Source organism: Acomys russatus, chromosome 26, assembly GCF_903995435.1.
Source record: "Acomys russatus chromosome 26, mAcoRus1.1, whole genome shotgun sequence".
Taxonomy (NCBI): Eukaryota; Metazoa; Chordata; class Mammalia; order Rodentia; family Muridae; genus Acomys; species Acomys russatus.
In genome coordinates, this window is record NC_067162.1 from 6,201,681 (window position 1) to 6,224,419 (window position 22,739).

Sequence of the window (22,739 nt, forward strand, 5' to 3'; positions counted from 1 at the left end):
GCACAGGGGCCTCCAGACATGGCTACAGCCCCGTCACCTGACAGACACGGGGCTTTGTTAATTAATCTAATTCTCAACTTGATTAGGTTAAGAAGTACCCAAATGCGTTATTCACACCTCTGGGTCTATCTGTCCTGGAATCTTCCAGAGGCAATTAACTGAAGGTGGAAGAAGTCCTTGCTGATTGTGGGCAGCCCTCTGACAGCAGGCCCTTCCACCCCACCCCTGCCGCCGCGCGCCCCCCGGTGAGGGCGGGCGGGGTGAGAGGAATGGCCAGGCAGAGTCATGAGCCCCTTTCATCTCAGAACTCTGGTAGGCAGAAATAATGCGAGTTTGAGCCTAGTCTACATACAGAGTTTGAACTAAGGCCACACATTATCTCAAAATGGAGGCGGAGTGTGTGACTGGCTGGCACGTTTACCTCCCCTCCCCCAACAAGAGGAAGGAAGCTGTCAGGTAGGAAAAGTCGCTCTCATTAAGGGAAACAAAACGGTAAGGCAGGCCAGAGAAAAGACAACTTAAAAGCGCCATACAATTCAATGTCGTGACCCAAGCATGAAAATGGAGGTGGCCTCACTGGGCTAGGCTCAGGAAGCATCTTTTCTGGAGGGATGCTGTGATCTGGTCCCTCACGGTTTGGAGGAGTTTCTGCTCAAGGGAGGAAACAGGTAAACTACCTGCTTGTTCCTTGCTCCCACTTAGAACAGCAGTCAGCTCTCCACATGTCCTGTCAGAACTCGGGCCAAGCACAGATAATAAGCCTTACTTACTGCTAGCCCAAATAAGGAAGGAAAACCCTAGAAGAAAAGGAAATTGAAAGTCATACAACCTCCTAATATTCCTTCTGTGGCATCTAACTTAAATTTTAAAATTATACTGTGTGTGTGTGTGTGTGTGTGTGTGTTTGCGCAACCGTGCAGGCATTCATGCAAAGGTCAGAGAACAACTTTCTTCAGCGTCAGTCCCCTTCTTCCACCATGTGCGTTGGGACTCTGGCAGTCAGACTGGGCAGCAAGCACCTTTGCCACTGAGCCCTCTCTCTGGCCCCCTCCCTGGGATGCATGTTTTAAAGACATTATGTCGCTGCCAGAAAAATCAAGCTAAAATGAACTCTTAGTGAAGTCCCGGGGTGGGGGTGGGGTGGGGTGAGGGGGTAGGTTTACAAGATTCCTACATAAGAAAACAACATGAAGATGTTCAGGGACCACAGGACTCTCCCTGGTCCTACTCAATCACGGGATTGATGGCGCACGGTATCTAGTTTACCTTGTTTTCATTTTTAAAAAAAATCCTTTCCAGAGTTTGATTTTCCCCAGTCGGGGAGACGTAGTAGGCAGTGAAAGAATAGAGAGGCCAGGAGGTAGAGAGCGCTCAGCAGGCACAGTTGCCTTTAAGGTGCAAGCATTGGCTTCCAGCCACAGTTGTGACAGGCTATCAGGGCTGCCATATGGTCCGGGGAGTGTCAGTGAAGTGGGAAAAGAACATGAGGCCCAGACTACCTCTTTCAAACCTACAAGGGGCTGTGACATTGCAAACGACTTCAAAAGGAGTGTCCCCTTCATGAGGAAGAATCAAAGGGTTTATGGGTGTCACCACAGTGGGGCATCTCGGGGTACAACTGGAGTTTATATACTTCGAGGATCAGGACTGCATCTCAAGGTAGCTTTCCTGTATTAGAAAACTCTACCGTCTGCATATATAATACAATGAGACCTAATGAGGTGCCTGGCTCACTGCACTTAGATTCCCAAAGCATAGCAAATTTCAGCCTTTTTTTTTTTCCCCTCTATCTCCTTAGATAATTACTTCTTTGGGTTAGATTATTGCCAATTCAAAGTTTCCGTACTGTCTCCAACAGACTTGGTTTCTCCATCTCCCTGGCATCGCCCCTGACCCCCACTGGAAGCTAATGCTTTCATGCAGGGACCCTGGGCAGGCAGATGCCGAACCCCGCAACCTTCTCTGTAAAAGCTCACCCGGGTACTCACTCCTGAAATGCAGGAAAGAGGAGCCCTTTAGTCATGGTCTAAACCAAACAAAGGCAAACGGACAGACGGACACAAACCCACTATTCTCTTTGAACCGTCATCTTAAACAGTCTCTTACAGACTGCAGAAAGCTAAATGGGAAAAATCCCCACTAGTGACCAGCAGCAGTGCTGTGAGCTGAGCGCCTGCCCAGGGGGACAGTGGCTGTTTCTGCATCTCACAGGCCCTCCTAAGGTCTGGAGGCTCAGAGGTTCAATAACTTCTGGAACACACCAGTACTGACTAACATAATGGCACAGTAATCAGCTGGGTTCGATGGTACACAGCTTTAATCCAATACTTGGGAAGAAGAGGCAGGCAGATCTCTGTGAGTTCAAGGCTAACCAGGGACTATGTAGTGGGACTGCACCCCTACCCTCCCCAAAGGAGCAAGAAATAAAATCACAAGTTTATGAATTGGGTTTTTAAAACCAAGTAAATTCAAACAGCAACCCACAGATGCGGAGGGATCTGAGCACTGGCGGGAGGGGCACCCCCCTTTTCCCTCCAACTCCCACTGCTTAGCATCTTACACTTGTCTGTTTTTCTGCTGAACTTGCAGGTGCTGTTTGTAACAACAGGCACATCTGCAGGGCGTGCTGGTGTGTGCTGGGCAGGACAGCCTGAACTCTCTCCCTATATTTAGCTCCTTTAGCTCCGTTCTTAATTGCTTAATTGAATCAGGACCCTCTAGAAGGGAAACGCGTCTATGTCCATCACAGGCATCAAAGGAAACATCTTTGCAAGTTATATCCTTTTGCCAACGAGCAGACGGTCTCACGCCACTCTCCCAATTGTTGAGCCCCTCCTGTGGGGAAGAGCATGGAATTTTATTTCTTTTTATCACTTGAAAAAATCACTTCCCTCCGAGTTCAGTTAAGCTGGGTGGAGGCCACTTCCTCCACAGGTGAGAGAAATAAAACTTGTTGCTTTGACATTGTCAGGAATTTCAACAGTAACCATTTATTTTATGTTTTCAAAATGGAAACAAAAGGCAGACTAAAACCAAAATTAGCCAGAGCTTGTTTTTCGGGCTTTCAAATAAAGTCAGTCTCTCTCTCTCTCTCTCTCTCTCTCTCTCTCTCTCTCTCTCTCTCTCTCTCTCTCTCTCTCTCTCTCTCTCTCCCCCACCTCCCCTCTCTCTGTCATTTTATGATGGTTTCTAAATAAAAAGCAAAGAGTCTTTAACTCAAAGATGCTTAAACTGCTGCTCCCCACTGTGTACTTGCTGTCTCTTCTGGTCCTCAGTTTACTCTGCCATAGCATGCTGAGGCCACCACCAAGCCCACTCAGTGTTCACAGGGGATACGTGTGGTATATAGTAATGCCAGCAGTCTGGGCACGGCAGCACACTGAAACATTTGAACATACTCCATTCCTGGAGTAATTTGCCAAGTGATTCTCTTGAAACTTGTTCATTTTCCTTTCGTTTAATCAAGGTCTAGCTTTATTATTTTTTTTTAATACTTAAAAAAAATAGCTTCCACGGTTATTCAATTCACTCAACGAACACCAAGGGTGGACTAAGAACTATTTTGAGTACTGAGACAAAGGCAGTGTTCTGAAGTCTGTGGCACCTACACTCTGGTGTCAAGGAAGCCTCCCTGAGAACCCTGCCCTGAAAAGAGATCCAGGAAATGTTTTGTAAACAGAGGGAGCGAGCGCAAACACCATCTGTCAGGAACTGCCTGCAATGTTCCAGGAAAGCCAGGAGTCCAATATGGCTAGAGTGGAGCACGGATGAAGGCGACAGTGGGGACCCGGGTAAGTGGGGGACCAGCCTGAGGTGGGAACTGATGTTTTAAGATCTGGGTTGACTCTGTCCCATCTGACTGACTGTTTAACGGGATTATTGCAGCCTGCTGGGCTGTGACAGACTGAAGGGACTCTGTGAGTGGGACAGTCCCAGGGGAAAAGGTTGGCAGTCATTACAACATAAGGTGCTAAAGGCCAGGGACTAGCGTGTTATGTCAGAGGTGGTCAGATTCTGGGTGTGTCCTGAGAAGAAAGCCATGTGCCAACAGAAAACAGTTAAACAAAGGGCCAGAGAAACCTACTGAATTTTCCGAAGTATAAAACCCAGTGTTATGGTGACCAAGAGACTGAATACGGGAGGAGGAGTCTCAAACCTAAGTCAGGAGAGAGGTGACCAATGCACAGTGAGACCATGAGTGACTGACAAGGATGGAAGGGTGGTGGAAATGGTCTAGAGTTGGCAAAGGATGCGACAGAAATGCACGAGAGCTGAGAGAGCTAAAGGAAAGAAAGCAGGTTCATCAAGTGAACATCTGTGAGGCAGTGAAGATCTGTGAGGCAGCAGGCGGATCGCTGTGAGTTAGAGGCCAGCCTGGTCTACAAAATGAGTCCAGGACAGCCAGGGTGACACACAAAAACCCTGTCGCAAAAAAACAAACAAACAAGAACACAGACGTTTAATAATACCAGATTTAATACACTGGGTACACGTGGTTACTGCTATATATACAAAAAAAAAAAAAAAGATACATGTGAATCACATGAGAAAATTAATTTCTCAGTTAAAAGGTGCTACAAATCCATGCCTCTCCCACGAAACCTCTTCAAAAACTCTTTTAAAAAAACAAAAACCAAAACAAACAAAAACCAAAAAGTTGTCTGTGCACAGAGGGCATGTGAGCGCTGCGAACGTCAGTGGAAACAAACAAAACTGAAAGTTGGTGGTGAGTGGCCTTTACGTCTGAGCTGGGGCTGCGGGAGTCAACCACTTCTCTTAGCAGATTGGGATTCGCATCACGTTTAAAACCCCAATAATAAAAGCTGAACGTAGGTAAAAGGTTCATTGTGTATAGCTTCAAAGACAGACAGCGCTGTGACCAACAGGTTGCTGCAATTGATTTTTTCACACACATAAAGAGGAAAGGAATTGAAGAAGCACTCAACTGGGACCTTCAGAGAAACGCTCCCATCCCTGTGCCCAGTTTAGAATCCACGATCTTGCCGAGATAAACAGAGGGTGCAAACGAATCCTTTTATTAGACAGTTCAGCTATAGGATCAAAAATTCAACTTTACACAATGGCAGCCTATTATAGAGAGGTAAGTTTGTTTCCCATTAAATCCTCTTTCTGCCAGCAGGTCACCAACACCAAGATTCTCAGCACATGCAATTATCACCAAGAAAAGAGGGGGAAATTTTCTCTGTCACCCAAACATCTTCAACAGCAGACGGTCTCTTTTCTAGAGTCAGTCTCTGAGTTGGGAAAACCGACTGTGGAGAATGAACTCTGGACTTCCCTCTCCCACAGAAAAAACGATAAACCTTAACACCTTCCACACATGAACAGGCTGACACATGTGGCCACTTCGGGAGGGAAACGGGAGAGTGGTGGCTTCTGTCCCGTTAGTGAGCGTCCCCTCCACCTATATTTAGAAAAACTAAGCTTATAGCTATACACAAACATAGACCAAATGGTCTGGCTGTCCCACAGTCTAGGCCTTCCTGCCTTGGAGTAAGTCTTCCCCTGTAACACTTACCACACACAAACCGTTTCTCTCCAGTATCTGTTCAAGCACTGGACAGTGTTAGCGTCCTATCTGAACAACTCCCTAAAGGGCGCATCACTGACCCAAAAGCAAGGAAACAAACAAACAAAAACAAGAATGAAAAAGCCTCTCTATCACCCATGAGCTTGCACAGTATGGAGGGAGGAAGCCTGTGCCACACAGCGAGGACACTGGAGACTGGCACAGGGCCATTTCTGGGCTACTTATCTACGGAGGAACACACCTGTGCAAGCAGAACAAGCAGTGCTGTCAGTTTCTTCGTGGCCACCATCTTGCCTGCGTATTCTAAGCTGTGCGCCCCTTACAGTGGAAACCCAAAGGAGGTTAAGGGACCCTCAGCCAGCCACGGACACCAATTCCCTTCGTCCCAACGGGAATCTTGTACGGTCTGCGTTACTTTGGAGGCTGCAAAACTAAGACCTGAGTGGCCAGTGGGCCAATGGATGCTGTTGAGGGCCCCAGCTGCCCCTCCTTCCTCAACAACAGCCCCCTTTGCTTGATGAATGAAGCAGAAGGGTTTGCTTTGTCTTTTATCTTAATCCCGCCAAGCCCTGCCTTTCCTAACGTGTTTCTGTCGCTGTTGTTTTTCCTTCTTGGTACAGCTCCATCTCCTTAGAACATGGACAAATGCCAGGCTGGATCAGGATGGCCGTGACCAAGTTCTGTTCACATCAATTTGCAGGGCTTCGAGACCAGGGACTGCCACACCGACGATGGTCCACACAGTGGCGCCGCTCTTGGCATCCCCTTCTTAGCCGCCCGTGGGACACTGAACTCCCTCTTAGAAATTCATTTTCTCGGCTGGCAATACTAGTCAGCAGCTGGAGGGCTTGCTGCCAATCATGATCCCAGAGACCAACATGGAAGGAAAGAACTAGCTCCTGAAAGTTGTAATCTGACCTCCAAATGTACACCATGGCACACATGCACCCACCCACAGCCACACACATATACATATAATTTGAAATCTTTATTTTCCAGGTCCTTTATTAAAAATATAAAAGTACCAAAAAAAAAAAAAAAAAAAAAAAAAAAAAAAAAAAGAAAGAAAGAAAGAAAGAAAAAGAAAAAGAAAAGAAAAGAAAAAGAAAGAAAGAAAGAAAAAAAAATTACTTGGCTCACTTCCTGTTCCTGGGATAATACTTTTCCAATTGAGCAAGCATAGAAGTGAAAAAAACTGAGCCAAGAATTTTTTTCAAGCATCTTATTTTAGTAAGATAAAAATACTGTAACAGCCTTGCACAGACACAGCTGCATGTCCCAATGCTGTCGGTACTCTCAGGAAGTGGGGGGGCGTGGGGGTGGGAGAGTGGAGAGACAGCAGTACGCCAGGCACCAGCCAGTGACACTACTTCCGTTATCCTCCTGCCTCCACGTCCTCCTCTCCCTGCCCTCCCTGTTCCAAGATTTTCCCAGCCCACCAGGACAGCACTTGAGATGCATCCTTGGCCTCTAGCTCCTACAAGTCAGCTGCAATCCCCACGCTCTGGCCCCAGACTGTTGCCAGGTGCCTACGCACTGTTCTTCCACATCTCACCTCCTGTTTTCTTTGCAGTGTAAGCACCTGGGGCCTCCAGAGCTTTACTTCACTGCCCTGCTAATTCTTCAAATTGAGGGATTTCTGGTTCCGGCTAGGGTAGAGGGAATGACGTTGAATACACACATCCTTTCTCTTTAAATTATGTGTATGTGTACGTGCACACGAGTGCACTGCCTACAAAGACCAAGAGAGGGCGCTGGATCCCCTAGAGCGCACGTTACAGGTGACTGAATTCCCTGATGCAGGCGCTGGGAACCAAATTTGGATACTCTGCAAGAGCAGTAAGTGCTCGTTTTTTTTTTTTTCCCCCTGTGAAACCATCTTTCCAGCTCCACATTCTTTCTGTCTCCTCTCTCCTTAAAGAAAAACAGAGCAAGAGTCCTCAGTGTTTAATTGATGGGCTTCAAGACTTATCCTACACCCTGCCACGAGCTACCAAGCATGAAAGCCAGGTATGCTTCATACCCACAAGGCACTTACAACACAACCCGGCAAATTTCCTAACACGTTTTTAAAAAAAAAAAAAACATCAAAATGGAAGAACGCACTCTGCACGTAGTCAGTGTGTCGGGCGGACTGCTGACTGTGCAGGGCTCCCTATGGAGGGGCCAAGTACTCCAGTTATGGCGCCTGTTGATGAGACCCTGAGGAACAGACAAGGTGGGAACCACGATGCTTTCACACAGAGATCACAAAGACACCGTGCAGTACCCTCAAGGAACTTGGCCTTAACATGATAACCGAAATAAAAGGAATTACAACAGAGGCCAGACTTGATGAGCAGGTTTGTGCTGTTCCCCGGGGTTACAAGCTCCCTCCGTCCAAGTTCTGTGTTCATGATCCTTTATCCCGACTTTATCGAACTGAATAAGACGTGCTGAAGCATAAATATACATTTCAGGCATTCCTGAAACTTGCTAGAGAACTTATGTGGCAGGAACCAGTTTCCCAGATAGGTAAGATGGTTCGAGACGGGTAAGGGTGTTTGCTTCCACACCTGATGACCTAACCTCAATCTGGAGTCACACAGAGGAAGAAGAAAACCAACCCTTTCATGTTGTCCTCTAGATTTCCATAGGCACAACATGGTATGCACACACACACACACACACACACACACACACACACACACACACACATACACACACACACACACTTTAGAACACCCTACCAATTGTATCAAATTTCCTTCCCAATCCCTTGGCTTTTGAGAGGCTACGCCAAGCATACGTGAACGGCCTTTAAACTCAGCCACAAAATATTAAACAACAGCTTATAACGCGGCCTCTCCTGTTACTTACCGTGCAGCCTTCCTACCAGCTGGACTGAAACTACACACTTGGTCTCCCTCTCACATGGCACAGCCTTGCGCAGGAGGCCAAGTAGAAATGCATAGAGTGTTGGTTGAGTTGGCTCATGCTGACTTAAAAAAACCAACACAAGATAGTGCCCTCTAGGAAGGAGGTTGTCCTGAAGCATGGACCATCTCATCCCAGACAATCTGATGACACTCTCTTCAAGAACAAATAAACGGCATCTACTTTCTGTGCCAATCATTTGGATAAGTTCTTTTTTTTTTTTTTTTTTTTTTTTTTTTTTCTTTCCAATTAGCAAAAAGACATTTAAAATCTACCAAAGACTCCTTCAAACTTGGGCAAACTAAACAAACTATCTAAACCCAACAGGCTGTTATTCATTAGTCGAGACTGCATAGCCTGCAAGGGGCAACTACAAAACAGGAAGCTGTTAACAGATGAGACAGCAGGCCACACACCACCAACTGGCCTGAGCTTGGATGTGGGGTCATGTCTAATTTCCAAAAGAAAAGCTACCAGGCCAGGGAGTGGCTCGGCGGGTAAAAGTGCTTGCCTGGCAGGCTTCATCTCCGGAACCCAAATGAAAAGCCAAATGTGGTAGTGTGCACCCACAACCCCAGCATTCCCATGGTGAGAAGTGGAGGCAGGAGGATTGCTCGGAAGCTCACAGACCAGCTATATTGGAATAAGCAGTGCATAGACAGAAACATCAAGCCAGCACTCGGGAGGCAGAGGCAGATGGATGGCTGTGAGTGCGAGGCCAGCCTGGTCTACAAAGTGAGTCTAGGACAGCCAAGGCTACACAGAGAAACCCTGTCTCAAAAAACCAAACCAACCAAAAACCAACCGCCACCACCACCCTACCCTCCACCCCACAAAAACAAACAGAAACATCAATTACTTCAAATACGGTAATGCCTCAAACAAGGTGGAAGGTAAGAACTGATTTCCAAAAGCTGTCTGTAGACCTAGACCTAGACCTACACACACACACACACACACACACACACACACACACACACACACAGGAGAAAAGCCACTATAACTAACAAAATTAGCATCTCAACATTCAGTCTTCCTGTCCAACTTAGCTCAAAGTGTTTGAGTGACACATCTGGCCAGTGCACACCAACTCATGTCCCTCTTCATGTCCCTCATCGTTCTGACTTAAAAGGCCTCAGGCCCACCGGCAACGGAGCCTACAGGCAAGATAGGCAAGCTTTCCCCTTCATGTTAGAAATATTTTTCAGGTCACTTACAGGTGACGGTGAGAAGATGAACAAATTCGGTCTAGTAGCTATGCAGGCACCTTATGCTGGGGCACGGCAGAATTTGATCCAGTTGGGTCAGGATCCTGTCCACTACCAGCAGACCCCCTCTGGGCAATGTATGAAAAGCCGGTTTAGGGGAAATAGAAAGATCCAGAAGGTCCTAGAAACCTACAAGAACAACATTATGATGAGTAGATCTGAGCCCAGGGGTCCTGCGCAAACCATGGCACCAGCCAAGGACAATGCGTGCAGTAAACTTCGAACCCCTACCCAGATCTAGCCAATGGACAGGATATTCTCCACCATTGAGTGAAGAGTGGGGACTGACTTTCACACGTACTCTGGTGCCTCATATTTGACCACGTCCCCTGGATGGGGAGGCCTGGTGGCACTCAGAGGAAGGATAGCAGGTCACCAAGAAGAGACTTGATACCCTATGAGCATATACAGGGGAGGAGGTCCCCCTCAGTCACAGACATGGGGGAGGGAAGTAGGGGGAAATGAGAGGGACAGAGGAATGGGAGGATACAAAAGATGGGATAACAATTGATAAGTAATATGAATAAATTAATAAAAATCTATTTTTAAAAAAGCCAGTTTACATCCCTGGCCACTATTATCCCTAACAAAAAAATCAGGAGATTAAATTTGGATGCCTTCTGAGATTTTGTGACATGGGATGTGGGGGGGGGGGGGGGTGCTTTCTTGCTTTGACCAGTCTGTCTTGACAATTAAAGCCATATTCAAACACATCATTAGATCTCACATAAAGGAGTGAATGCCACTGTGAAATCAAATACCACAACGGAGGTATAAGAGGAGCCCATTTCAAAATGTGCTAGCGCAGACTGGTGTCTTCAAGGCTCATTACTCCTGCCAGCTGACTGAGCAGTGTGCATGTGCAGGAACCCTAACTGGGCCAGAAACGTGAAATTCTAGTGAGGTGACCCCTGGCCCCAAGACCTCTCATGGAAGAAACAGGCTACTGTGGAGCAAGTGGGTAGAGCTTACAAGGATTGTACACCTCCCTGCAACCTCTGCTTGCCACCTGTTGTGTCTAGAAGGTTCTTAATGGCAGAGGTAACACTGTTGAGACCTGCTGTCGGGTTATCTGCACACTTGGTGCATACCCGTTGACAGGACATTTGTCATGTCAATAAAATCTTTCTTCTCTGGCCTTTGCCCGTGGAGCCATATATGGAAGGCTCAGCCGTTACCTACTTGCAACGCCCTCGGATTGCCAGATGCCAACTTCTTCCTGTCCAAGACGGTAAGAATCTATCCCAGAATTCATCTCAATTAATTATGCGTTGTCAGAGTAGGAAAGAAAAATTAACAGTAGTAAATGGTGTAAAAGGAACAAATAAGCAGAAGACATAGATTTAATCCCAGTATGGAGTGGAAGGGCAACGGGTTTGGAGGAACTCAGAATACTAATTCTTAAAGGCTTTGAGCAATGTAACTTATGTAGATCGTTTTAAAAGGGAATCGCCGCTCAGTTCAATTACTACACCTGTGATTCAATTACTACAATGGTTTTCCACCATTTCTTTCTCTATGATTCCCAACGCTGAGCTCCTCACCTCAGCACTACCTCATCGAAACGGGATGAGGCACTGCCCTCGTTAACGTTCTCAGCTGTAGAAACACCAGAGCCGAATGCTCCTAGGGTGGCTTGTCCGGCACTGAGCCTGTCATGTGCTCTGCGCTTGGCCCTGAAGAGATGCAACTCCTACATTTTCACACCGTTTTAGTTTCTCCAAGCTACACAGAGAGTATGCGTCCCAAACCGCTGTCTTTAACTAGCCAGGTGGTTTTCCTTGGCAGGACATGACATAAGGCCTCAAATGAGATGAACTACAGACACACATCTCTTTAGCAATCCTTAGGCTGCACTATTGGCTCTGTTTTTCTCTTGGTGAGGAAGAATCACACGCTAATAGTAGTTTTCCAAAAGTTACAATGTTTGGGGCACGGTCTTAAACACAGGCAAACAGCAGGTCGGGGACAAGCTGGTGGGCACTCTGATGGGGTGCTTCCCCCTATAACCCGGTTCTCACCGGGTCATTACAGGCGTCAGTACTTTGTCATCTGTGCTCTAGATCATAATCGCACTTTAATTGCTCTCTTAGCCTTTTTCTTCAACCTCTCTATACAGTCTCATATTTAAAAATAAATAAATAAGAGACTAGCAGAGTATAAGAATCTGGTTCTCATTTTTTTAAAATTTTATTTATTTATTTATTTATTTATTTATTTATTATGTATGCAATGCTCTGCCTGCATGTACACCTGCAGACCAGAAGAGGAAATCAGACCACCTTAGAGATGGTTGTGAGCCACCACGTGCTTGCTGGGAATTGAACTCATGACCTCTGGAAGAGCAGTCAGTGCTCTTAACCTCTGAGCCATCTCTCCAGCCCCCTAGTTCTCATTTCTTAATACACTCATTCTCTCTCCCAACTACATTCCCTTAATTATGCCCTTTCCCCTTTAACCCAAGTGACGGGCACGCACCCTCTCTGCGCCTACTTTGGAGTCCCATGGAATCCCGGTTTCTCTACTCCTCCCACACTACATCTTTTGTACAGTTGCTTCTTCTTGGTTGGTTGTTTTTGAGACAGGGTTTCTCTGTGTAGCCTTGGCTGGCCTGGACTCACTCTGTAAACCAGACTGACCTCGAACTCACAGAGATCCACCTGCCTCTGCCTCCCAGAGTGCTGGGATTACAGGTGTGCATCACCGTGCTGGGTTATAAAACAAAGCTTAAAGGAAAAAAAAAAAAAAAAATCCTGCATACAGCATCCAGCCCAAGTCCAAGCTCATGACCAAGTTTTTTTTTTTCCCTCCCCCCAGTGACTTCCCAATGCTTCTGCCTTCCGGCACACAGCAAGCCCTCAGATGTACATCTCAACTCCCGCTCACCCCTATACCCTCTCTCAGGCTCTGTCAGGAATGGCCACCAAGGTCAGACAGCTCAGCTCACTGATGAGTTAAGTGTGTGCGGCTCAATTTGGCAGCCATATACTGCTAGTGAAAACCCTGCCGCACATATCGACGGGCATGAATAAAGGCCACCCTTCAGGTTGCATCGGCCACATACAGTGCTCGACGGTCACCCACGGCTAAGGGCTCTGGGAGGTGGATGAGGACACCATGCCACAGCAGAATTTCCACTGGACGGGGCTACTTCAGGAGCACACACTCTTGCTGATCCGCTGTGCTCCCTACCTACACAAGCCCCGTGTACTTCCACCCCACATGAGTCCTACATGAGTTGCCAGACTAAATTCTGCTCTATAACAATTCTTACAGCATTGATCATTCTTTTTCTTTCATTTTTATGTCTTCTCATGAATTACTGTACTGTAAAAAAAAAAAAAAAAAAAAAAAAATACACTAACTACAACATTACACCAAAAACCACCAAATAAGAAGCTCAGATCCCTTTTCCATTAAAAAAAAAAAAAAAAAGTTTTCTTTCAATGTAAACAAATAAAAGAACGTACATTTAACTAAGTGGATGACTTAATTTAATGCCTAATTATAGTAGCTGAAGATAATTAGCTAGTTTTTTTTTCTTCTTGTGGTGTTTGAAACTGAAAGGGAAAATGGCTGTACAGGTCTGAAATACCTTCTCCTCTGCAGAGGCACACAGTAAAGAAACCACAGACAATAAAGAACCCACACATCCTGCAAACAGCAGGAAGAACGGACAGTTTCAACAGCTAGGCCCTAAACCTACCTGAGATTGTAAGAAAGAAAATATAGCAAGGGAGCCCCAAAATTAAAGAAAACTAAGTAAAGCATTCAAAACGCTGGTTTGTAAGAACGTGTTTCTGAACGAACATGTCTCTCCTTCCCAAATATGACCATGAAGATACTTTGATACCCTGAGCTAAGAAACATATGGGTGTTTAATTAATGGTTGTGTGTTAGGTGTTTTCTTTCAATTCAGGCGTGTCTCTGATAGCAATAATAATGAGGGGAGGAAGAGGAGGAGGAGGAGGAGGAGGAGGAGGAGGAGGAACAGCCACCACCACTGATTTCCCACACCACAGATGTGGTTCTTCAAAGAGAAACATCTCAGACGCCAGGAACCACACAGAAAACAGACACGGGAGGCTCAGCAGGCAAGACCCCTGGAGCCTGACGGGGGCTGGCGCTCTCTTCCCAGTCCTCAAGCCTTGGTTTTAGTTTATAATGGAAGAGTACAAAGCTGAGCGGCTACACTACCCAAAACGGATGTAGGCACCGAAGTGTGAACTGTTCATGAAGTTTAAGCTCTTCTCGAGGGAAGGACAGCATCCTTTATGCAAATGAACGCCCTGGAGATGCTACTTGTGTCTGCGAGGCTGCTTTGTGGACTAGCTGTGCCCCTTCTCAGCCCAGCCCTGGAAGCATGGTTTGGACCTGAAGTAGTTACAGTATTACGCTTCCTAGCTCCGTCTCTTTCCTTAAGGGAAGCAGTTGCAGAGCTAAGTAATTGCTGAAAAGACTTCATGCGTTTTTGCTACAAATCAGATCACTGATGGCTAGATTCAACTAAATATGTCTACAACCAGATAACGCCAAAAAGGACCACGGACTGAAAAGACTGCACTGCAGAAGAGATGTGCCTAGGAGTCTCCAAAACGTATCTTGCAATCTTGGCACCAAAATTGTAAGACCACAGAAATATTCAAGACATTTCACCAATCTCAACATCATTTTGACTTATATTTCTCCCATCATTTTATAGTTAAATTGCCCTTTTTCTTCCCGTGCCTTTCCACTCTCTCTTACTACCCACCTAGTCCCTTCCTTAAAGACTCCCAACTTCAGCTTTCAGCGAGGAGTATAATGGTCCGAGAGGGAAAAGGAGAACCTCATGTATCCCTCAGTACGTTACGACTGTCTGGTTTAACTTGTACTTTGTACAACTTCAGGTCACCCATTTCTAATAAGATCCCACTGATAAAATCAGACATGGGGTTTTTCTTTTCAATTTCTAGAATGAAAAAAAAATCAATTTTAATCTGTATAAAGCAAGCATTTCTCTATGGTTGTCAGGTTTAATTGCTCCTTAGCTCAAACAATGTTAGGTATAAAAACATCATTATGCCAAAAAAAAATTCTTCTTTCTTCCCCTCCCCACAATGATCCAGGAGATGCTCACCCGATGCCCCCCCGGGAACACCGATCACAACAGGAAACTTCCGTACGTACTCAGAGGATTCGGGTCTGCCTTTCTCTTTCAATCAGTTCGATGGGATACATAACACAAGCCAGGTAACGTCGCTTGGCCTCAGAGTGCCCAGCTTGGTGGAAGCCAATTGGATTAGAAACTCTTTAAGGCAATGCTTAACAATAAGCATCTGTGGTCTCCGAAGCACCTGGCAAGACAGTCTCAAAGTCAAACAGTGTACTCCGCCCGGAAGCACAAGGCCTCCCGCAGCAACTCACCAGTGCACATCAAGATGTCTGGATGGGAAAGCAGAAAAAAAAAAAAAGATGTAGGAACAGACGCTGCCGTCAGACCCTTATTCAGCTCTGACCCTTTCTCCAAAAGAGTTAAGAGCAAGTGAACTGTGAGGCTCTCTACCAAAGCTGACACCCATGCTTAAAAAAAAAAAAAAAAGACCCCAAGGAATTCGAAATGAACTCTTCTTATGCCTATCTCAAGCCACTGTGTTTAGCTGCTCAGGGGAAGCAGAGCAATTCTGATGGGACAGATAACCTAGACTTTCTTCAATAGCAGCACAGACACATGAAGGCCCAGTGGCGCACTCCTTTAATCCCAGCCCCTGGGAGGCAGAGGCAGGCAGATCCCTGAGTTCAAAGCCGGCCTGGTCTACAACTCGAGTCCAGGATAGCCAGGGATGCACAGACAAACGCCGTCTCGAAAAACCAAAAAAGTATGAACGTGAGTTTCTCTCTTTTAAACAGGGGAGGTGGGAGAAGGCCACCCCCGAAAGAGGAAGACACAGAATGAATCTGACAAAAGGCCTAAAATGGAAAGCAGAACCCTGGCCACAAAGCCTACTGCGTATTCCAAATCCCAGCGGAAGTGAACCTGCGGGTCTCAAAGAAAATGGGCAGCGTGCATCGGCCAAATGATTCAAAATCAAACGCATAATGAATCTGAGGTGTTTCTGGCATCCTCTGCCATATCGTACGACGTCACTGCAGTTTTGGACTGCAACATGCAAATGTGCATGCTTCGCACTGCCCATACCCTCATGCCACACAGAAACACGAATGTCATCAGCTCAAATTTGAGACTATCATATGTTATGAAATGCAGTGTGTGTGTGTGTGTGGGGGGTGTCTGTGTGTTTTTGTTTTTTGTTTTTTACTACAGACACCAAAATTTCAACTCTTATAGAACGGCAATGCCTTGGTACAGCAAGAAGGCTCGGTGGGTAAAGGCGCCTATCTATAGCCAGGCCTGCTAACCTGTGCGTGATTCCTGGAGCCCATAAAGTGAAGGAGAGAGCAGACCGCATCAGGTTGTCCTTAGCCTTCCTGCGTTGTGCACTCTCCCCCTTCACACACACAAATCAATGCTTGGGTTTTGGATTTTTTTTCTTTAAAGTAATAGTTTAATTCTGGAAAGCAAAACTTTCAATGTTTCCCTACAGCACCCCTCAGCATGTATTAAAATCTAGTATCCCAGGGCTGTGTTGTTAGAACGTTTGATTCTAAAAAATTAAAATAAAAACAAAAATTAATGTTGGAGCTGCTGGCTCTAGTTTTAAAAAATGTCTAATGAATGTGACTTGGTAATAGCAGATTAGATCCCCAATAATCTCTAAAACAGGCCTAAACACACTTCCACCACTCCGCACCACACACCTAGGTTGAAGTGGCATTCTCAGCACTGACAAATTAGAAAGTCAAAGCATCAATCAGCCCTGGACAGCTCTAAGAGGCTCCATGCCCTGTACTGTCAAATAGCCAGCCAGTTGTTTTTGTTTTTTTCAAGACAGGGTTTCTTTGTGTAATAGCCCTGGCTGTCCTAGACTCACTCTGTAGACCAGGCTGGCCTCTGAACTCAGAGATATCCCTGCCTCTGCCTCCCGAGTTCTGGGATTAAAGGCGTGCGCCATCATGCCAGTTTTAATGTAAAATGAACAAACGAGACCATCCATCTGGTTAATTAGCCAATTTACTTTCCTCTTTAGAAAGTGGGGAAATTAGAGATGTATTACCAAAGAACTATCTTTAAATAAATCCCAGATGTCTTTATATTTCATTTATTTAGGGAGGTAAGAGGCAACTTGTGGGATTCAGTTCTCTCCTTCTACTGTGTAGGTTCTAGAGTCAAACTCAGGTCATCGGCCTTTCACAATGCATATTCCTTTATGATTTATTATCAGTGAGTATTTGAATTGTAGACCTATTTCAAACACCTGTATATTCAGGGTCACGGACAAACTTCTTGGGCATGAGAGTTCAAGAGGAAAAAAATTTAAGAAGCCCTGCTCTAAACAGAAAACAGAGTTAAGACTGAGGCTCACGGTCCAACTGGGTTGCTTGATTCACATCCCTGCGTAGAGTGTAAACCAGAGCTTGCTAGCTGTGCCCCCTCACGCAACGCACTCGCTCTGCCTCAGCTTCATTACCTGTAAGATGGCGCTAACAACCTTCCGGGGAGTTCCAGCTTAAATTGGTTATAACCACCATAAAAATGCCTGGCACACAGTGAAAATTCAGAAAGGAAAAAATAAATAAATAAAATAAAACCACAACAATATCCCTCTACCCACTGCTCTACATCATGGAACTGAATGACAGATGGTAAATAAGATCTACTGAGAAGCCAACTGTATCTTACCCACTGTCTTCATCTGTCACTCCAAACCGCCTTTCTGAAGAACAGTTATTTGTACAGAAGAAGGTCCTGGGTCAACCCTCTAGACTGTAGAGTCTAGAACTTTCTGTGAGGAAAGGACTATCCCACGCACATCCCATTCAACGTGGCCGCCACACGTGGCTGCTTGAAATGTGAGTGCTAAAGACAACGTCCTATCATAAATAATGGTTTGCTGTACAGACAACATTATTTCTACCTTATCAGGCAGCGTGTCTAAATCGGATACATTTCATAAAACTTAAGCAGAAGAGAGGGTCTCCCCCGCCGCAGGGGCTGTGACGTCTCGAGCAGAAGCCTTGCACCTATGACCTGTTAAAAGCTGTGCCATGTTGACTCGCTTATCAACACAGTGCAAGCTTCACAGCTAATAAATGGTCAGAAACAAAGAAGTGTGCGGTCCTCCGGCATCTCAGGGGATCCAGAAGGCCACGTTAAAATTGGTGTTGTCCTAAGAACCATTTGATACATTGACCAGACCTGCCAAGGTCCTTATCACTACCCCAAAGCATCAAATGAAAAAGCTACATCCTTAACCAGATGCAGCGCCACCGTCACTTACTTTGTCTCTCCTCTCCCCCGCTAAGAAATCAAAGCTCAAAACACTTTGCCCTCTTGTAGAAACACTGGGGTTCTTGACCATCTCCCCATTTCCATTATAAACAAAATCCACGCGCCACCCATATCCTGCTTAGCTGCCCCTATAATACGGTTTAATTATGATGACTGAACTAATAGGCTGACATCATAGACTTTTACGGGCTGACCCCATGTCAGCCTGATGTATCATTTTGCACAGTTCAGCGCTGTAAATCAATTTAAGATCTCAAGCAGGCCGAAAAGGCTGGTAATGATGCTCTCTCTGCCTCTCTGGAGACTCTACGTTATACACAACTTACATTATTTATAAAGTCTCGGAGATGCCTCCATTAGCCTCGTAAGACCACACAAATGAGATCTTTTATACACACACAACTGGGTCTTGATTATGTAAGGCGACTGCAGCTTAACTACCCCCATCTAATTACATTGGGGTTTATTCTTCTTCCAATCCCCCTGTCACTCACTGCATTTCGTCTTGAGCCCAGAATCGCTGGGAATCAAGAGTAGAAACCGAAATTTCGTTGTTAACTAAGATGTGAGGCTGGGGAACCCAAGATTTGCTACCTCTTCATGTTCACAGGAACTTACCAGAGAAGGAATTTAAACTCCCGAGACGCACAAGAGTTTAGCATGTTTTTAATTGCCTAAAAAAACAAAAAAAAACAAAAACAAAAAAACCTGTCATTTCCTCCAAAATAGAGGCCACCATCTCTGCTAGGGTAGACAGCTAGAGAGTACTGCAAAGGGAAGACTGTATAGGGTTACTACCTATGCTTGCAAGGGTCAAAATTAAAGCAAGGGCAAAGCCCCATCCACCGAAGAAACCCGATCGGCCTCGGTAGGCTCTGGCATCCCCAGACTCAGAAAAATCATCTCTCCAGGACCCTGGTTTACAGTTTCCTACGAAATGCAGAATTACACAAATGGTACCTCACCTTCACAGAAATATGTAACTGAAACGAGCAAAGCAGGGAAGGAGGGGGCAAACACGTAAGTCATACAGCCTATACAGGCCCGACACCTACATCATAGTAACGCTGGTGCAAAAACATCTGCACCAATTGAAAGCAAGGGCAGTGAACATCGCCCCTGCCTCGACTCTTTGTGAATTGTTCCAGCACAGCTCACCTGCTTCCGGTACAACTTAAAGTGGTAAATTATAAACAAGATGAGAAACGAAGCTGGTTAGGGAACAGCTTTCTCATTGTGCCGAGGTGTGGGCATGTTATCCACCACAGGCCCTTAGAGCGAGAAATGTTGTAAAGGGCATGCTGTGATTCCACTCCAGCAACAGGAAGACATTACATAAACCAAGCAACTCCTTTCAGTCCCGGTCCCTGCTTTGAAAACTTCAGATGTCACCCAAGAACCCAAGAGAGAGGGAAAAAGAGAGACGGGGAGAGGGAGGATGACAAAACGCACTCTATAACGATGCTCTTAGATGGCTGTGGCACGGGCTGGGGCTCTTGGCTGGATTATTTTGTAACGTTCATTTAGAAAAAAACAAAAAACCAAAAAACCCGCATGCACCTCCGAATAAACAAAAGCCCCGACTACCACAGGATCGGGATGTAGCCGGCGGTGGTCCCCCCAGGCTTCTCAAAGCACCTCGGGAAGACGCTGTCCCCCGCAGCCTTCGTACGCAGTCTGCAAAGCGGCCGCACCGGCCCGCGCTCTCACGCCCACCGCCCCCACCCCGCGACTGAAACACTAACAAAGACGGTCCGGACGGGAACAGTTGTTCCCGGCGCTCGGAACGCGCAGTGAGGCAATCGAATCCGGTAAAGGGAAAGGAATGAGGCGACACTGGGCGACGCAGGGGGTGTAGGCGGAAGGGGGGGGGGAGAAGCGAGGCCGCCAGACCTTTGAATAAATCAGAGGGAACTGCGCTGCGAACTTTCCTTAACCTCGATCCCTAAAACAAGGCTGTTTGGGGACCCCGAAGGGCGCGCGCGCTTCCATCCAGGGAGACTCTAGTTGCGCGCAGCGCTGTCCCCGCGAGGATCTGCAGGCCCGGGCGGGGACACAATGGGGCTGCGGCCCGATGCGAAACAGGGGTCCCGGGAGAACTGGACACGCCCGACAAAGGCGCGGGGAGACGGGAGAGGAGATCTGGCGGTAGGTTCGCGGCCGCGCGGCGCCATCATGGGGGTTGGGGGGGGCACCGCGTCCGGGAGCTCGCCTGAGATTCCCCTAGCGCGGCTGCCCGAGTCAGTCCCGGATTCTCCCGGGGGCCCGTCCCAGATCGCCTCTGGAACCCACCCCTAATCCTCCCGGAGCCCGTCCCCAATCCTCCCAGTAGCCCGTCCCGGATGCCCCCGGGAGCCAGTCCCCGATCTCCCCCCCCCCCCAAAGCTGGTCTCTGTCCCCGTGTGCCCCATGCAGCACAGGACAAGTCCCTCTCGAATCAGCTCGGGTATGCTCGGCTTTACCGGCTCGGCGGCGCGCCCATCAGTGGGGACGCACGAGACCGGGCGCCGGGTCCCGCGCTCCGCTCCGCTCTGCTCCCAGCCGCCGTCCCCGAGCCTCGGCCCTGGCCTCGCCGTGGTGCGCCCGCTCGCTCCCAGAGCCTGGATTGATCTGGTCGCGCTGGCGTCAGGCAGTCGGAACCGCCCAGCCTCCACAGCCCGCCTGCCAATACCCGGCGCACAACCCGCCCGCCGCTCGCCCTCGCTCACACGCGCACCGCGCGCGCCCGCTGCCGTCTAGGGATCCTCTCCAAATTCCGGGCTGGAGCCTGCCTCCGACTCTGCAGTCCCTGCCTAGCTGCCAGTCAAGTTCCAAAGCCTGTGTTATTTTCTGAAATGTTCCCCAACACAACCACCGAGCCCACCCAGCCGTCCTAAAAAATGTCTTTTAAAGGCCCTGCAATCACTGACCCAGTGATTTACAGGTCTTCCTAGTGGCGTGAGCCCCAGATTGAGTGGCCTGTTAACTACTGTTATTGATGACACCAACCTCAGCTAGGCAGATGCATTTGTTTCCAGGATGTACCCTTGCTCCATCAAATGACAGAAGCCATTTGTGTGTTTGATACCTGGGCTCTTGTAGCCCAGGATGACCCCGAACTCACTTTTTTAGGGGGAAAATACCTTGAATTTCTGTTCCTCCGGCCTCAACATCCTACGTGTTGGGATTACAGGTCTGCAATACCACATAGTTTTATTTATTAACAACTGAGCTTCAGCCAGCCTAGACTACAAAGCGAGTCCAGGACAGCCAAGGCTACACAGAGAAACCCTGTCTCAGAAAGAGAAGGGGGGAGGGAGCTGGGCTTCACCCCCAACCCCTTTGTTTGCCTGTTGACTTGGAGACAGGATCTCGCTGTAGAGCCCAGGCTGGCCTTGAACTAGGAAATAGCCTTTTAATATTGTAAAATTTTGGTGCAACAAACAAACAAACAAAATAACCACAAAAAAATGAGCTCACATCTTCCTGATATGTTTACACACACACACACACACACACACACACACACACACACACAAAACAATCACCTTTTCCCTTGGTCAGTTTCTGGAAACTGGCATTAAATCTTGGACAATTATCATAATGTTGAGTTATGTTCAATGAAGAACTATTCTAGGAGTAAATGCCCCACGAACCAAAAAAAGTTAAAAAAAAAAATCATTACCAGCAATACAAAGGAATACCAAAGGCCACTACAAATTAATGATACTCTCCAATTACTCCTGTACCTTTACATGCCTAGCATTCCACTTAAAATTCTTATTAATTATTTAAGTATTATATCTGTATTCCATATTTAATTATTCAAAGGAAATGCAACAAATCCCATAAACCCATAAAATACCATTTATAAATTATACAGAAGAATATTTCTGCTAATTAAATTCCTTTCTTCATTAAACTATTTGAGCACTTACTGGTCAATTCTTGGATCTCTTCTTATTTTCCTTAAAAGCAGCATTTAACATAGTTGGTTGTTCTCTGGTCCCTCATGCAGCAGCTGGAGTGGGTCTGGTTTAAGGCCACCGAGTCACTCCCCTACCCTCTACAGAGCCTCCACTGATGAAAAGAATGATGTACATCCACACACAGGAACATTAGCCAGCCATGGGAAAGGAATGGAGCAGCACGCCTCTCAGGAACATTAGCCAGCCTTGGGAAGGAATGGGGCAGCACGCCTCTCAGGAGCATTAGCCAGCCTTGGGAAGGAATGGGGCAGCACGCCTCTCAGGAACATTAGCCAGCCATAGGAAGGAACGGAGCACAGCTCCTCTCTCCACAGATGGAACGAGAGCCCTGGGTTTGACCCTTGGCGCAGAATAAGGCAGGTGGAATGATGCTCGCCTGTAATCGCAGGCTCTTGAGGTTGGAGCAAGATCAAAAGTTTAAGGTCATCCTTGGCTATATAGTAATTTCGAGGCCAACAAGAACTGCATGAGACCTGTGTCAACGACAAGATATAAGCAACCAAACAGCAGGCATTCTGCCAAGCAAAGGAAGAAAGACCACATGGCATTTGCTTCATCCATGGGAGATGTTCACAGGAGACAAATCCGTGGGAACAGAAACTTTTCTGGGATTGAGTGTTGGGGGTGCAGGATTGCGGGACCTGAGG

At 46.9% G+C, this 22,739-nt stretch overlaps 1 protein-coding gene across 1 annotated transcript in view; it reads right to left on the bottom strand.

The window, feature by feature from the left end:
• Positions 1-20,794, bottom strand: part of Smad1 (SMAD family member 1) — a 65,129-nt gene extending 44,335 nt beyond the window's left edge. Inside the window, exon 1 of the mRNA XM_051168521.1 lies at positions 20,587-20,794. The gene's annotated coding sequence lies outside the window, so the exon portion shown is untranslated. The remainder of the gene's footprint in view (positions 1-20,586) is intronic.
• Between the last annotated feature and the right edge of the window lie 1,945 nt (positions 20,795-22,739).